Source organism: Molothrus ater, chromosome 1 (genome assembly GCF_012460135.2).
Source record: "Molothrus ater isolate BHLD 08-10-18 breed brown headed cowbird chromosome 1, BPBGC_Mater_1.1, whole genome shotgun sequence".
NCBI lineage: Eukaryota > Metazoa > Chordata > Aves > Passeriformes > Icteridae > Molothrus > Molothrus ater.
This window is the reverse complement of record NC_050478.2, coordinates 67878689-67884959: the sequence shown is the minus strand read 5'-3', so window position 1 is coordinate 67884959 and position 6271 is coordinate 67878689.

Below are 6271 nucleotides of genomic sequence, written 5' to 3'. Positions count from 1 at the left end.
AGTGGAGTTTGACCTTTGCTGTGTCTTCTGCCGTGCCTCCTCTCTGGAGGTTTGTATGGTTTTCATGATCATGCTGCTTTATTATTCCCAGAGCTCTGTTTCTTCCTTCAAGGCATTAAATAAAGCAAAGCAAAGAACCACAAATTTTACTTAAAATGAGTTGACCTACCCTTGGAAAACGGCAAGTGCATTCTTAGGTAATTCACAAACAGGAAAATGAGACAAGGTCAATGATCAACTCATTTATTGTGCCTGACCCGTCTTACTGAGCCTATGGTTTGCTCCTGAGCTCTCAGGGCCACAGTCCTTGTGTGAACCAGTGTTTGGGATTTGGAGGCTGAGCACAGATCAAGGTCCTTTCCTTACAGGACCTTCCAGACTCACCTTGCACACTGGCAGACTGATTTTCAGTGGATCAATGAATGAGTTAGGACAGTGAGTCACACTCTGAGCACAAGGAGTAGAACTCTCCATTCGAATTTTCAGGCTACATCAGCAGGACAGAGATATCCAGAAGAGAAATCTGCTACAGCAAAAGGCCTTTTTGGAGTAGTGAGGAGAACCCCCCAGCCACAACAGCACAAGTACATATGGACATTAGCTGTATAGGAGGATGGATTTTGCCATGTCGGGTCCCTACATGGGTCAGAAAATAGTCCAGATATGATTCAATTCTCAGAAACCAGTCCAGCCATAAAAATGGACACTCATGGCTCAAAAAAAGCAGGAGTGGCAAATAATTCATCTTAACAACCATGAGGTTCCCTGTATCCTTTTACAAACAAAAGAAAGCACAAAGGGAATAACCCCTGTGAAATGCTGGTGAGTTTGTACTGTTCACCCAGCTCTGGAGCACTGAAGGGCAGGAAACCTTCCCCAGCCCACAGAACCCATGGGTTTTGTCCATCTGCACAAAGGATCTCACCTCTGCAACACTGCAGCCCTCACAGGAATACCACAGGCTTCTCTGGCCTGTCTAAATGGGGAAAAAATGATAAACAAACACCAGGCAATGCTGTCAGATGTCTGTAAAGGTACAAGGGTAAACAGTGTGCGTTATTTAGGGGGAAAAGGCCATGGAATCCTGGTTCTTGTAGATCTTCCCAGGGAGCCAAGTCACATGCACACACTCTCAATTAAGAGCTGCATCTTTTCTCTTCCCAGAAATGCCATTTTCCTCTAGGTGCTTATCAGTTACTGGACACACAAGAGGTTTGATCCAAGACAATTTACTTCTCATACATGAGTGAATATCTAACTGCCCATCTTCAGCCTGACTGATGAGAGCCCAGGTAACTTGGCAGGCTTCCTCCTCCTGCGTCTGAGGGATGGCTGCTATTCATGAGTGCTCCTGCCACAGATATGGATGCCACCAAAACAGATTGCCCTCTCCAGTGACAAACATTGGTGGGAGATAATCTGTATGAGACTGAAATAGTATTTTCCCCAATTTATTCTGCAAGAACAATGCAAACAGGGTATCCCATTGAAATGCTAGGTTGATTTCCTTTGGTTTCTTACTTTCCTTTGTTCTTACTGATCAACTGAAGAAAAGAACCCCATTTCTCTTTTCCAAAATCTCCATGGTAAAATTCATTTCAGATCCCCTTCATGAAATGACTGGATAGAAGATTCTCCCTTGGGTCACTCAGCATATTCATTACATTGCTCTCACTCCTCTAAGATAATGAATCATGTATCCCAGGACCTGTCCACACTTGCAAGTTATCACTGATTAAGGTAAGGTGCAAATGCAAAGTGCCATTGCTGTTTCTTAAGAGCAGCTCAAGGGTTGAGTTAAGCAGGAATAATGCACTGATTTCTCAAGAACACCTTCCTCACAAGGTGTTAATCAGGAAGAGGTGACTGGAAACAACTCAGCCCTGAGATATGACATAGCTGAACCAGCCACACTTGCTCAAACCTCTCCCAGAGGGCTCTGGCTGCCCTTGCCAACAGTAGGAGAGTGTTTCAGGAAGCGCTGCTGAAGATCCTATGGATGATTTCAATCCATGCTGTGCATTATAGAGTCTGTACCACAGGTTTGCCATAGGGAACCAGCATTAAACCATTAGTACTAGTTAGGTTATCTGCTTATGGTTAATAATATTGGCTGGTGTGTGCACCTGTTGAGCAGCCAAGCAAATGAAAAGGCATTTGACAAAATGTTCCAGATGAAAATAAAGCCCAGAGCTAGATGAGACTTTTCCACAGGAGCCTGTGTCAGGTCATGGTATTGCTGCTCAGCCAAGTTGTCAGACAACAAAGCTATGAAGAAACATTCAGTGGGTTGCAAATGCTCTCTTCTCATCTTTCAGTTTTGCAAATGTTATTGAGTGATGCTGTCCTTATTCTGTATTTGTCCCTTCTCCGTAGAAGCACTTGACAAGTCATCTGGGAGTATCTATCATTGCATAACCTCACACTCGACAGACAAAGCTGTTCACCTCTTTTTGCCCCTTTTATGCAGCCAAGGGCTCCAGGCATTTCTCAGGCTTCCTTCAGCAATGTGCTTCTGCAGAAATAAAAAGCCACAAAACTCAGAATTTGGCTTTCCTCTATGCTTTTTATTCTCTTAGCCTAACCCAAAGCACTTTAAAATACATAATTGCTATCATCTTAGGGAAAGTTGTGAGGTAATTAGGTCTCTGGTCTCTAATTTATAAGCAGAAGTGGAAAAACACCCTACCCTTGACAGGATTAAAGTACCTGTGGGTACAATTCATGCTTTCAGATCATCTCCAGCCACTTTATTCCTTTTAGGCCACTGCAGGTATGTGCAGAGATGATTAGAGAGACTTCCTGGTCAATGCTCAGAGGAAAGCAGGTGCTTCCAGAAGGCACCAAATGCCAAGCTGGGTTCCAGGAACATGAAGGCTTGTGCCACCCAGACCTGTGTCAGCTGTTCGTGGGTCTGGGATTGCTCCCGTGCCCCACTCACCAGTGACTCTATTCCCACATCCTATGGAGTGAAATCCAGCACAGGAGCTGCTGCCAGGGCACAACTGGCCAAAGGTAAGTGTGTGTGAGGGTCATTCCCATCCTGCAGCTCACAGGATCCCTGGCTGTATCTGTCACCTGGGCTCAGCCTGTCCTGTGGATCCGAACATGCAAAAGCAGGCACAGAAATGGGGCTTCAGAGGCAGCTTGGCAGAACAGTTTTGGCATGTGGAGTGACAAGTGCAGGGGGAGTACAAACTTCTTGAGCAATAATTTGCTATTATGTGAATATATATTGTGCTACATGTGAAATTTACTTGGGGACTTGCTTTATCTAACATTGCTCCATCAGCTGATCTCAGGGGAGATTCAGGACAGGCCTCTCCACCTGCAGAGGAGCTGTGTCAGAACTGGCCTGGAGATACAAGTGCACAAACATTACCTAAGCCTGTGAACAAGAACTAGCTTCAGACAATACCAGTGCATACAACCAAGCCTGCCTTTGAGAGAGGAACAGGTATAGGTGATGGGATATAGCATAAACCACTAAAAATGGCCTATATTCACACTTTTCTACACAACCATTAGTTTTTGTTTTCTCTCAAAAATGACCTTCCTATCAATCCAACCCTGAGGCAGTTAACACATGGAGCTCAAAGCTGCAGCTAACACATGTCTGTACACCAGGCTAAGAACAAAATATTTCATTATCATATTGAAATCCCTAATTCATGCTGAGCTTAAACTTGAAGCAGCCACAGTTGTAATAACCCTGGGAACTGAGGATAGGAAACTTCTGAAAATCAAGTCCAGAAGCACTCAGGATTTCCACCAGTGCCACAAACCCAAGGAAACTTTCTGACGGTTTCATTTGTATTTGGAGTTTCACTGACCTAGCAAATAATACATGAAATATATTGTCTATTCCTCAGACAGGTTCTACATTACCAAATGCAATACTCCCAGCTGCAATCAGTGCATTCTTTTGCTCTAAACTCATTTTCCAGAGCTATATTTCTCAAAAAATATGAGACTTGAAACTCCACTTTTATGATCATAGAAGATTTGGTTTCTGCTATCCTCTTTAACAGGTGCATCCAGAGTCTAAGCCCATTTTAGGAATGCATCAGAGAAAAAAAGCTAAAATGACTTGCCAAAGCTGCTGCCTGACCTTTAAATACATATTTAAAGCTCTGTCTCAGGGCTCCACAGCCCCCAAGGATTTTCTTTCCTCAGTGCCAAATGCAGAGTTCATGCAGCCCCAGCTCCTCCAAACAAGGTGCTAAATTCACATGTTAAAACCAGGTGCTGTTTACGCAAAAAAAGTGGGACAAACATCTGCATGTCACCAGGCATCTTTCCTGTACACTGAATATAAATATCCAGGGTAAACCTTTACCTCTTGACTGTGTTTCCTCCTACACCTTTATCCTCTGAGGCAGCTTATGTAAGTAACCTGAGATAAAAAAATTTCCTTGTCATGGTGTAAAAACACTAAAGCTCCACTGCCTATAATCTGCTTCTTTTGCTGGGTGTCCACCAGCTCCTCAGGACACTAGAGACACAAGAGACACTATGCCTATTAGAGGGTTTGACATCTGAAGGTCTCATGAATGGTTGGTGAGGGAATATGGTTGGTAAAGCTGCCAAGGAACGGTGTGCTGCAGGAAAGCCCTGGAAGAGAAGAGCAGCCAGTTGAAGACACAATGGATCTGACTAAGAGGACTTATTTAGCAGCGCATGTGCAGATGTCCAACACAGCTTCATGTCTTGGAACTTCTTCTCTCACTCTGATCCCAAAGCAACCTACACTGACCTTCCTGTGCCAGAGCAACCTCATGAGTTTGCTAGCAAGTCTTTGCCCTAGTAAGTCTTCAGAAAAGCTGGTCAGCAAAGATTTTCATTAATTCACTAGTGGTAGTGGTTGATGACCAAATAACATTGGTTATTTAACCAAAAGATCACATTCTGCAAAGAGCAAATATTTCAAAGTATTAGGAACAAGTATTTCCTAACGATGTTCATTTATCACATAGAAAGCTGTGAAAAAGGCTTGGAGAGACCCACAAGAGATCATGATGTCCATGTGTGATCCATGTAATTTCTGGTGATGAACATCATCAGGAAATACTTGTAACCAACAAGGTTTTGTTCGGATATATTTGTTTTAAGGTCTGCAGGTCCTCCTTTAGGTATCTCACCTTATTGTTAAGGTTGAGTTCTCCAGACACCTCAGCAAAAATTACCTTTTAATGTTGTTCTAGGCATTTTTTCCTAGAGATCACCTCTTCAGACCTCTTGGTCTTTGCTCCAAGGAAGGTGAAACATAAAAGTTTATTTAAATACCTGTACAAGCAGCAGTTTGCATAACACATATCTGCTGCCAATGGTACCTCATTGCCCACTGGGTGCCCAGCTCAGGCCCCACTGTTCTGACATGATCTGTAGAGCACACACATTTGCACCAAGTGGTGAATTTGGTCACTCACTCAAAGGGCTGGTTTCTGAAGATGAGTTAAACTCAAAAAACTGAGTAAAGTCAGTGCTTATTATCATATGGGTACTCAAGCCCAAAAGCAGCCTTGGTTGTGTCATAGGATGTAAAATCCTGCAGCACCACACACTTCTAGCAGCAGAGAGATAGCAGCTGTCTGGGAGGTAACTATTCCCTTCAGGTTAAATTAAATTTATGTTGGTTTAATTTAAGACAGTTGGGAACAGTTTTCAAGCTAAAATAATAAAAGCCACTTCTAAAGTGAAATAATGGATGGCAATAATATTGACATGTGGCAATAATAATAAAGATGTACTGCCCACTAAAGGATTTTTTTTTTTAATAGAACCAAAAGAAGTTTCTATGTGGACTATAACCCAGAGGCCAATGAGTCTTAGGTATCCTTAAAAAGAGGGAACACTAAGGGAACACTATCCTCAAACTCTCGGCTGGGATGCAGCAGGAATTCTGAAGCTCAGATTTTTTTTTTTTTTTTTTTGCACTTTAACACAGAGGATGTTGAGGCAGGTTGACACTAAGCACATGCTTTATTCACTGATTTTGTAGCTGGTGGCATACACCACGTTCAAGGTTAACAGGAAAATTGTAGAAAGGATGCAGCTGGAGTCTTCAGGTGGCCATCCTCTCCTGGTGTCTGCTCCAGTGCAGCAGGGGATCACTGTCTGATCAACAACCACCCCCCAGTAAAATTATACCCTTTAGTAAAGCCTGCTCAAGTTGCCTTCCAGTGATCTTTGTATGATGGCAATGCTGGCACTGGCTGGATTATGCTTGATTAAGTAGGATTAAGTACAATTTCGAATGTTGCGCGCTAAT